A 12,253-nucleotide genomic window follows, 5' to 3' on the forward strand; every position below is an offset into this window, starting at 1 on the left:
TCTCAGTGTAGACATCGTGAATTTGGAGGCATAATAAAATAAAAAATAATTTATTAATATTTATAATATTTATTTTAAAATTTAGTAAAAAATGCATTTCACTTTCTAATCGTCTATGGATGTTCCACATATTTTTGCCGTAGCGAGTTGTAGCTGTCGCGAGTTCTTGGAATTCAGTTCGTTTACGACGGTCGTTTAAAACCATCGAATGACGACACGATAGCACCCCCATGTCGCTCTTTAGAATAATCGTGCTTCAGACAAACTCCACCCTTGCGTATAGCTTGTCCCCGACACCCTCAACTGATTTCACAGTGGCGTGCTGCTGTCTGCCATTGTGAGCGGGATAATTACGTCTCATTAACAAATAGCTTTCTTTGATGTAGAAACCACGTGCACATCGGGGTAGAGAACGATTGTACGGACCATTGGTTCATTCGAGTGTGACGCGTACGATACGAATAAAGAATACGAGACACGATGAGGGAGAGACATTAGGCAAAGGCGGGAGGAAAGAAAAAAAAAGGCGAAAAAGGAGGAGAAGCGGGTCGACGATGCGGTCTGAAAGAACGCGATCGATATTTACAGCATGCAGACTACGTCGCGTTTTCGTTTGTTTTATTTTATTTTATTTTATTTTATTTTAAAACGCGAGTTCTTGAGAAATAGATACATCAAGAATATGTTTGATATGTTGGGATTCCTGAATTTTTTTGATTAGGAATTTTATTTCCATTGTAATTGAATTCTAGCGAAAAAAATTTTCTGTTTTGCTATACCATTAAATATTTTATTTAAACAAGAATTGTGTCGTATTGCTGCAAAAAAGTATTTGTAGATATAACAATGTTCATACAGTACACTGAGAAAACTTGACTAAATTTTTTAACTCGATTAAATTTTTTTAGTTCAAGTATTTATATATTTGAGTTATGTGTTAAATACATAAATACTTGAACTTTACTTTAAACTTTTATATCTTTAACTTAAATACATAAATTTAATCAAGTTGAAAAACTTAGTCAAGTTAACAACTTTTTATGTCACCGTACATATACAAAATAAAGATACAAAGTTATTTATTAAGAAAGTAACTTGTCAGTTACATTTTATTGATTATAAAAAAATTATTTTATTAACCGTAAAAATGATCACTGTTTATTCATTGATTTCTCATTTTAAATGAACAAAAAAAAACTTATTGTTGCACCAGTACCATCTAATCATTCCGTTATACTTGCGTTAATGCGGAATCGAATTTGCACAACACTATGTACGCTTACAGTTTATTTGCTATTCAAACAACAGGATCTGTTGCGGTAGGATGTACTAACTGTGAAAAAGTTGCTAACGAACTTGAACACATATTTGTAGTATAGTCTTATTCCTACAAGCTTTACAAATATACGTCAACTTTCGCGGAAGTAAATATGTTGGCGGAACTTCCGCAGAGGTGGATGCGTGAAAGTAAACTACAGGGGTATTTGATAATGTAGACGGAATCGTGATCGACATCGGTAGACAAATATACTTTGGAAAGTAATATTCGCGTTGCTTTACGCGTACACGAGCTTCTGGGTGTGTTTCTTCGGTAACGATACGCGCGGGAACCTCTGTTTTCTGAATGCGGGTATGTGTACGGAAATTTAATGTGCAGTTTCTAAGCCGATTGGAGTAGTACGGTGCGCCGCACCGTGCGGTAAGAAAGCCTATGCATCCGCGCACGAACAATGGCTCGTACGCATTACACTTGCGTGAAATATATATAGGAGAATGTTTTCTTTGAGGTCTCTCTCTCCGAAATTATTTCTCCGGCGAGTTTTACGAGTTTCGTCTGTGTGAAGAAATTTGAATAGGATGGCGAATACAGTTGACAGACGAAAGGTGTTCTATTCTCTTTCAACCAATGAATACTATGAGTTTGTATTTTTTTTATCTGACAGATCACGATAGCTATCGATCGCCATCGTTTCTTCGCGAGGTGATAATTTATTAATGGATCTCGCACCATAGGTTTCCTAGGAATTCGCCACTGGTCTTTCCTCGCGCGACGGCCGCCGACGAATGTCATAGTCCCATATATGCTCGGAACGCATAAATTATTCATCAGTAGTTACGCTCGGTCGCAGAGCGTCTAGACGATGCACGTTAAGCATAATAGCACTCGGGCTGTTACTTTGCCGGCTAACCGGATATTAATATAATCATCGCGCTCCGCTTGATTCGTTAGCCAGATGGCCATGCAGACAGCTCATCAGACAATACGTCTGTATTAATCAAGATTTAATCTTGATATCGCTAGCTATGTAAATACATCAATACTTAGACATAGAATCATAGGAGATTTACCTATCTTGCGCCAGTTCATTTGCATACAGACGATCGCGAAATGAAATCAAAATAAATTCCGTGCTGAATTTTTCACCGCATTATTCGAAGCTATTCTGATCCTTCTATCGCATCTATACGTTGAAATTAATCTATTAAACTTTCATTTGGAAATGAAAATGTTTCGAGAGAGGTGTCAACTTTGAACAAATAATCGCTGCACCAAATTTACTTCACTTTGTCGCGAGTCGAAATTCCGTGGAACTTTTTTCGCGCAAAGGAGGATTATTAAAGAATTCGTAAGTCCGCGTCTTGTCGCCGCTTTCCTGTGTTATTTTACAACTCAGCAACTCGGGAATTCAGAGAGGGCTACCAGAAGGAAACTCATAGAGCTCGCGAATTTGTTAGTTCTGTAACCCTTTTATGCTGGTTGCATAAAGTTGCCCGTCGTCTTTGTCCGTCTACGTCAGCTGTCTACCGGCCGTTTGTTTCGCGCTAAATAGAAAGGACTCTTCTACTTGCGAAGAGAGCAGAACGGTAATGCGCCGCGCCAGGGAAGACGATCGTTTGTTCGTCCGACAATACCGCCGGATTCCCGCTTAGAGGCGGGAAAAACGCGCCAGACACGCCACGTACACGAGGCGCGTTCCATACGCTCGAAAGAACCGGTAGTGGCTCGTTACTGCCGATATAGCTTGTGCATCGCGATCGATCATTAACTATCGGAAAAGCGATCAGTCGAAGGTGACGAGGCGGAGGCACGACGTTCGCTTGGTAACGCCATGCTTCGTCGGGCCCTCTTCGATTTTCTGCTTATTTCGATATTTTCCCTTGAAAAAAATTACCACGCATTATGCATTCGTTATCGCTTCTCCACCGTTTTTCTTCGACCGTGCAAAGTGAAATGTGTCTGATGTTGCGCGCAGTAGTCTGTGCAATATTCTTTTGTGCTGCGCTTTAATCGTCTCTTTCACAGCTATCGATGAATTCGGTGACTTACCCGGTGCATTTTAATATACAGGATGAGTTTTGATTTCTGTGTCAACGTTTTGCCACTGTAAGATTCAACCTGCATGTGTGTTTATATGTACGCACAGTACACACAGAGTGAATCTTACTGTTGCAGCCGATAAGTAATCTCTTATGGTAAAACGTTGACACAGGAATCAAGACTCACCACTCTGTATAAATAATTGCATTGTAAAATTATTCTTACCAGGAAACTTGAAATTTAAATTTTAGCGTAGAAGAAAGTGCTTCGCAAACTCTGACTGACGATCAAATCTTGTACCTCAGCTAAAAACTGTAAGGATTCCAAGTTAACGCGCGGGTCTTCCTCGGTGAGAGTGGCATCGCGTGTGCGGATAGAAATTTTTTGCGAATGATGTGGGAAAAGGTTCAATATCGCGGCACGCTATTCAGCTTAGGGGAGAATTTTACAATGGCCGGTAGCGCCTTGTTTATTCCATACGAATTACGTTGCTGTTCGAATCCTTTTAACTTTACCGCGGTTATCCCGTCCCCCGCGGTTATTCTCGCCTACTGTAAGATCTCTTGATCATTGCAAAGTTTCAAGAGCGGACGAGTACAAAGTTTTGAAACTCCAATTCCAAATTCGTAATCTCAAGATATAATAAACTGTTTAATGACTGTCAAAATAATTATTCCGAAAGCGATTATTAAATATTATAAATGTAAAATGAGTGAATATTATTAACTTTAATCTTAAAAAGGCATCAGCCTGAAAAAGTTTCCATTGCGAAACTTTTAGAGTAATGTGGGTTTTTATTTTTACAACGTGTCCCGTCTTGAAAAATATGAAAGCAACATCTATTCTATATATAACACAACGAGGAAAGGTTTCACGTTTGGCCTTCGTGTTTGCTCGTTCTCCGATTCCATGATCATTAATTTGACAAGTGCAGCGATTAAATCTGTTACACGCGTGACAACCGTAACCAGAAGTTGATTTCTATCTGCGCGGAGATTTGCGACGGCTTTCATGCGAGCCAAGTGGAGGGAGTCGGACAGGCGAATGGAAAGACTGTTCCCCTGAGATGAAAAATTTCTTACTTTCGCGAGAAGCGAGGATTTATACAGCGCAGCGGTGCTTGTGTCACTTTGAAACAAACTAACTAGGTCCATAAAGTCTGTTTCACTATTTAGTGAAAATAATCGCAAAGTATTATCAAACGCAATGAAGCATAACTTGCTAAGCAGATATAAACAAATGAAATTATGATTAAACGAAAATATGTCATATGCGTGGAACGAAAAGAATTTCGAGTGTCCATTGTGAATAATTTAATTTCTTTGTCACTTTATTTTAATATATGTGCATACATATTGTACTAATTTTTTTATGAACTTAACTATCGGTGAATATGCAGCTTAAATTGCATCTAATTTATCCACTATTATTACATTTTCTGTTATACAATTGCATTTCACCATCTAAAGAATTAAATCTCTCCGAGATAGAGTAAATTCAGCAGCGCCTGTTACAATGAAAATACGACAGAGAAAACCGGTTTTGAAATAATAAGCTGTTAATTTAAAGCAATTACACAATGAACAGAAATTGCAAGGTACAGGCAGTGGATTGCGTCTCGAAATTCAGCTTTATGAACGATAGTCTTTATCATAAATTGGTGCAAAATTCGACGAGCAGGAGTACCTAGTAGGAGTTTCCTTTCTGAATGGCTGTTTCTCGTTTGCCCGTCCTATCGCGGTTAATTCGACAGATACGTCGCTTAAATCGTAGCTCAGGCGCGACAACCGTGCACAGTCTGATCCTGATTTGTGTATCTACCGCGGTTGGTGACGATCCCCAGAGAAAGGAAAGAACCGTAGGAGGACGAGCAAGCGGATGCGGTTGAGTGTCTCGGAGTGAGAGATAGAGGAACACCGTCGTCGATTGGACTCCCATGAGAAATCACAACAGGCAGGAATACGTGGGGGCTCGTCAACTCCTAGCTGTTGAACGCGGCAATTCCTGGATGAATAGCCGTGACAAAACCGTAAACGACCATAATTGCGTTCTGTAGGGTCGTTGCATTCCGTGTCGATCGACGAGCTGCGAGGTCGAACCCGCCCTGTAGGCCATGAAAGACTACAACGTTTTGCAATGCCATAACACGCGTATTTCCATCGTAGTATCTTTAATCACATTACGTTATGCAATACGAGATATTTTTCAGCGCTAGGCGAGCCAAACAGCCAAGAATTTATTTTGGTGCAAATGATTCGCTTAATTTTATAATTCAAGAGCTGGTAATCCGAAATGATAGTTTTATTTAAATATATTTAAATACATAAAAATATATTCAAATATATATTCAAATATATATCTTTAAATAAATAAACATATATATTTTTTGTAATTCGAAACAAAAAGAAAATAATATTCAGGTATTCATATATACCAAATGATTAAAGTCACTTTAACATTGAGATTTAATAGAACTTTTAACAAGAGCACGGGAAGAGAAAAATTCTCACTGACACAGCTAATTATGGTTTGTTAAAATTGTATTTACTACTGCAGCAAAAGAATTTGCCACTCTACGTCAATTTCTTAGCAAAGTATACTTGTCTGCTATAATCACGTGGATTACAAACTGAGATCTGCTATTTTAGTTAGCAGATGTAATTAGTCGCAAATTGCGCATGAGTGAGCTGTCTATGATGCCGTCAACAAATAAAATATTTCTTGTTAGTAAGAATTACAAAGAATAGAATTATGAGATGTTTCACTCTTGTTTTGAACAAGGGAATGTTCTGAAGCATGAAAATTCCATACTGTGAAAGGATTCTATATAGTTAAAGTTCCAAAATTTGACTTTAAATAAGATGAAAGTAAAATATAATTAGTTTGGACAATGTAATTTTAATTATTTCTTAAAAATTAATTTAGAAACTTTTTTGTAATGATCTACAATATTATCAAAAACACCAAAACTTGTGTTTTTCTTTACACTGAAATTACAGTTAATAATTGCTACCAACGAGTACTATCACTGTCATTTATTAAAGTATCAGTTAAATTTTTAAAATTGTTGTCCATAGCGCCAACAACTAATTAGTTAAAGTTTTAGCTATCCATATGTTACAACTGAAAATTAGCTAGTTCATATAGATTTTTGGTGCTGCAACTAATTTTTTTCCGTAAATAAACGAAGAAACGAAGAAATTTTCTTAATTAAGAAAAAAAGAAAAAAATTGTTACGTATTTTAACGATATTTTTTCTTTTTGCATCTTAAATCAAGCCAGTAGACTGAAGGAAGATGCGAAAAGTACATTCAATTAAATTCAGTTGTACATGTCATAAATTTTGCATTCGTTGTCCGCCTCAGATAATCGTTGACGATTTTCCTTTTCTAATTGCGAGAGCGATTACGGACCATGTTACCTTTTGCTTCTTTTTTCTTTTTTTTGTTGTTCGTAACACGTCCTACATGGAATATTTTATATGTATATTTATTATCGTACCGCTTGTATTCTATTTTAAAATTCAGCGGAAGCATCAATGCGCGAGAGGATGGCACTTGATTTATAAAAATCCGGAAACGTACGTTTCTTCTGACTGCTGTAAATAAGGATCAAGTAAATTAGCTATTTGTAGCTATAATCGAGTTGCCATATCTGTAAGAGAACTCAGATCACACGATGTCTCCGTCGCGTATAAAGAACCGAGAGAAATGTCACCGAGTTTATCGCAACAAATGGCGTTATGCAATTTTGTCCGCTTATAGAGATTATAGTCGTGTCGCACCTGCTTCCGTACGCGGTAAATCACGGGCGACCTTTATGCATATATCGATGTACGCGAGCGATTTAGCGTCGTTGTAACATTTAATACGCCAGCAAATACGTGCGCGGAAGCGAACGTTTACGCATCTGTACACCTGTTACGAAACAATGATAAATCTACGAAAGAAAGAGAGAAAGAGAGAGAAGGCATCAATTAATATTGCACAATATTTAAATCAATTTAAATTGGCGAGAACTTAAGAGAAACTTCCTTATTAGGTCTAGAATATATTTTCGCTTTTGAGCTCGATAGATCAAAATAAATCGATCTTTACCGCGATCGCTTTTATCGTTAAACAATTATTATTTTGTCAACATCTCATAAACAACGATCATCATTTATGGAACAAATTTGTTTCACGCATTCGAGGATCAGTCATAACGGTTTCGCGCAGAACGTACACTGAGAGAAATATTTAGTGAGATAGACCAAACGTTTAGTTAAATAGTGATGAAATGAATTTTATAGTTGTAATTACCAAATACGTAGCTGTTTTGATCAAACAATCCGTAATCTTAACCAAATAATTGTTTTCATAGAACTTGACCAAATGTTTCGTTAAATGTAATTAAATTTTTGGGATCAGTAACTACAAGATTTATTCGATCAATATTTAACTAAACGTTTAGTAACCATTTCTCTCATTGTCAGTGTAGAGAGAGTTTGGATTGTCCACTAAGTTCTTTTGGCCCACGCTAGTTTTGTCCAAAGTAGTATATGTGGTATTCCAATATGCACAATATATTTGAGGAAACGATTCTTTTTAACAACAGATTGATATGTGCTATTACAAAGAAGACGAATGGAACATTTTAAACAAGCACATTCATTAGTTATGCAATTACTAGAATGAATAAAATGAAAAATTATCCAAAAAGATGATCGAAATTGACAAATAAGTTTTTAAGGTTTAGACATTGAAGTGGCATTTTATATCATAAAAATAATGTACGACGCGATATAAAATCTTGATTTACAGATTTATTTTAATAATTTAATTTAATCATTTCTTATACAATACATACTATTATTTTTATTTACATTTGAATGAAAGACAGCCGATAATAAATATCGCTGAAGTGTGCTAAAGAGACAAAAGATGTACCATGACACAAATAAATGTCCTGCTTGCTAATCAGACGGCTTACTTTTAAAATGTTGCAAATGTGTTTCATGGCATTCAAGTAAAATATGCTCTTCACGCGAGTGCCTATCTCCCGTCGTGCTGCACCGTAAAAATAAACAGTATCGACAGCGTCGCGTCCATCGTGCGTTTTGTTATAAACGCGAGCGTGTGTGTAAACGCACATGACCGTGTTTCTAGCAACTTGCGAAGCGCAAAGTGACGATCAGTCAGAAATGTGACGCGTAACGAAAAGGAAAGACCTCGCTCGAAATACGTCGCGTCCTGATTAGTTAATACTTAAAAAAAATGTCTCCAATTAGAAGAAAAACATTTTTTTTTTCTTTTCACATCGGCGACGCCAAGCGAAATGTATCTCGGCGACACATGGGCGCCGGTATAAACAATTTGTTTGACAAACTTCGTCGATATTTGCACACATTTAAGTGAGGGAACACATGTGCTCGAGCATACAAGAGCGTATTGCGCCACACCGATCGCTAAAATAAAGTACGCGGACGCGCGCTGGAACTCACGATAGTCACGAATGCAGTTTTATTTATTCATACTACATGTGTATGTGTATTTGTGTAAGTGTGTGTGTACGCGGTTATACGTATAAATGTGTACGTGCGCATACACAGGAACAACCGCATATAAACAGGTATAAATCGATGAACAAAAATGTCCGAGTTTTGGGAGCACACGTGGAAGCTCACTTATTTGCATAAAAATTGATTTAAATTTGGTCGTCCGCGAATGAAAAAAAGATACGGAAGTACGTATTCCCAGATTCGTTATGTGAATTTCTTTTATTCTGGAACGATGTTTCCTTTTGTTTTACAATTTTATATTGATTAATTTAATATTTCTTGCGTGTACCGTAAATCGTAAGCTAACATTTTCATTTCCGACCAAAATCTTCGTCTGATTAATACTGGTTACATGTCGTAAATTTATTTGGTTAATGTAGGTAATCCGGAGGAAAAAGAATTTTATTCGTTTGAACGTCGATTATTTTACCCGCGGTAAACCTATTCGCTAAACGATGTTCTTCAAGACACCGCAGTAAACAAGGCGCACTAAAATTACGAGATTCAATTTGCACGCGTAATTAATTGATATGCGCTATCGTATCTATTATTATAAATACAACGCTGACGATGTTAAAACTGGCCCATCAATATTCACTATCGCGTATCGAATGCATTGTGGATGCGTGTATTGGCCGTTAATACGCGTGGCGACCCATAATACGCGTTTACCGAGTAATTTTGTTAAATTACAATGGTATATATACAGTTGCGAATTGGTATTATGATCAATTCTTCTATGCCGCACTTATTTGCACTGGCTATCAATGCGTTTTCATACAAATTATGGATGTGATAAACATTCACACACGGCCATGCCGCGCCCGCAGCGCGTCGTTACAACGATCGTACGCGAGTTCATTACTGATCATTATGCATAGAAACTGCATTCGACTGCGCAACGAAAACATAAAATGCACAAACGTGCGTTACAATCGCGTACGCTGCAGCAATCATTAAATTAGGGCTTGAAAGCTTATTGAAAGCACGTAAATGATTTTGGAGTAAATTGGCCAGACAGAAATACGAAAACATAAATAAATATATACAAGTCTTTATTATTAACAGTGCGTACATTTTCGAGAGAGAGAGAGAGAGAGAGATCGGTGTGAACAAATAACGTTTTATCACGTGAAAGGTTTTTTCAACCATTATTTTTATTCCGTCGCGTACTTTGTGGATCGCAAATTAAGTTCGTAATTGTAAATTAAAATATCTTTTGCGTAATAAGTTAACGAAAAACTAAAAAATTGAACATAAGTTGAAATACAAGTATTGAACTCTACAGAAACTTGGTAGAAACTTTGCTTCGGGAACGTCGTCAGCCTTGGTACGTGAAAATTTTCTCTCCGTCGGAATACATAAATTTGAAACACAAAGGAAGACGTACGAGCAGCGCGTAAATCATTTCGCGATCCCTGTCATTTCGGAAGAGGAGAGCTGGAGGCAGAAACGGAGAGAGAGAGAAAGAGCGAAAGAGCGAAAGAGATAAAGACAGGTAGATTGAATAGTCGAGAGACGAACGTGAGCGAGACGCTGATGCCAGGGTGAGCGAGCGCGGCTGCGCCCGAAGTGTTTTGAGACTAAATAAAACTGAGAAAATCGTGGCCTGGTGCGCCGGCAACCGTGGTCGAGTCACTTCTCGAGTCGCGGTGATCGCGAACACTCCAGCTCCGCCCGGCTGTGAAATCGTCGCGGCGCGGCGGAACCTCGCTTCTTAGCTAAGAGCAAGCGCATTGTAAAGCTAAGCTAATGCATACGTAAGGCTCCCGGGCCAAACCAAACACAAGGGAAAATGGAAGATGAACGAGGAAAGTGAGTGAATTAAGATGTTACGCCATTCACTTCGGCTTTCCGCTGAAATTAATGTTTCCGCCGGTTGAAACTTCATTTTCTTCTTGCCGCGGTAAGCCGGCTGGCTCAAGTGTACCGAGTCCGCTCCGTTATACAGGTGACAGCTACTTTAACAGTTACTTCTATCAAGAAAGTTTCCGGTCTTTTTCGCTGCTGCGGTGTCTATCAACGTGACCCATGACGTAGTACTTAACAATTTGCACAATTACGCATTTACATATTTTATTTATATATTTTTATTAACAGCGCCTGATTATATCCGCTAGGCAGACTAGGCGACCGTTTAGGAGCTCCCAATCCGGAGAGCCCTCATTGGCTGCTTTTTAAATTAATTATTTTCAAAACTATGTTTAAACTATGTTGAAACTGTTCATTGAAATAGTTTTACGAAACCCGTCACGTTTTACACGAATACGAGTCTAAAATGTTGAAGCGACGAATATAGCATTTTTGAGAATACCATTAGCGCGAAAGTGTCTCGAGTTTCGAGCGTTCCGTCTTCCGTGCGAACCCGGGCGTTACTATTTTCTGACAGCTGAAGAATTACTACCGCAGGACTCAATTTTGTACTGAGAATAGGAAAGCGCAAGGCTAATGCATGCGTGCGGACCGCGATTCTGCTTTGTACAAATGTCGCTTGTAACGCGGCACGAGGTAATTCTGTGAAAGAAGGTGAAGAATGAGCGCTGGGGGTGGGAGAGGAGGGTAGTTGAGTGGATAAAAGCGTTATATCATATTTCTCAGTTATTCACGAAAACGTTTCTATAACGCGCGAATAATCTAAACCTGTCGCTTTCCTTGCCCACGTTTTTGTCGCGAAAAGAAACTGTCGGATTTGTATACGGGATGTGCCAGACCTCGCGCGATACCCGTTAATGGCAGACTCCCGAAATCATTTCGAAATGAAAATCCTAGTATCATAATGTCGAGGCTAAGTAGCTTTTAAATAAGATGGATATAAAGTTGCCAAATCAAAGCGGTAGCGAAGGTGTTCCTAAATATAATACTCGGTTTTTGTATTGATTATGCTTACATCTTCACGGCTGTGCCTAAACGCGCAAATTTGGACAGTTTGTGATTTGCTAACTTAAAATATTTGGGACACCCTGTATATACGACCTGAGCCTTGTGCGATCCTTTGTAGACGATAGTGTCTACAAAGGATATAAAATTGGCGCGCGTATAAAAAATACAGGCAGCTCGTAGTGTACATACAAATACAGCATTTCCAATTTCGTAAGCGAAAACAGTTCGCCTCAGCGCGCAAAATCAATTGGAAATATTTCTCGCGATAGAACGGCCTTAACAAAACTTTTCTCTCTCTCTCTCTCTCTCTCTCTCTCTCTATCTTTTTACGAAACTTGGAGCGTTAAAACTTGCGGCTCTTTGACAGATCACCGCATTTTCTCGGGGTTTTTAATAATCAAGTTCCAGGGCCACCGATGTAATGAACATGGCAAATGCATGCACCGCAACGTCGCTTATCTTAAATTTTTCTCGCACATCGCCGGTGGTATTCCCAAGTCGCATCTCGAGGCCGC

General features: G+C 38.3%; 1 protein-coding gene across 11 annotated transcripts in view; it reads left to right on the forward strand.

Moving 5' to 3' along the window:
• The window catches only part of LOC105202434 (dystrophin, isoforms A/C/F/G/H), a 508,516-nt gene that overhangs the window by 316,194 nt on the left and 180,069 nt on the right, over positions 1–12,253 (forward strand). The gene's annotated exons all lie outside the window — the stretch shown is intronic.

The sequence above is a fragment of the Solenopsis invicta genome, chromosome 7 (assembly GCF_016802725.1).
Source record: "Solenopsis invicta isolate M01_SB chromosome 7, UNIL_Sinv_3.0, whole genome shotgun sequence".
Taxonomy (NCBI): Eukaryota; Metazoa; Arthropoda; class Insecta; order Hymenoptera; family Formicidae; genus Solenopsis; species Solenopsis invicta.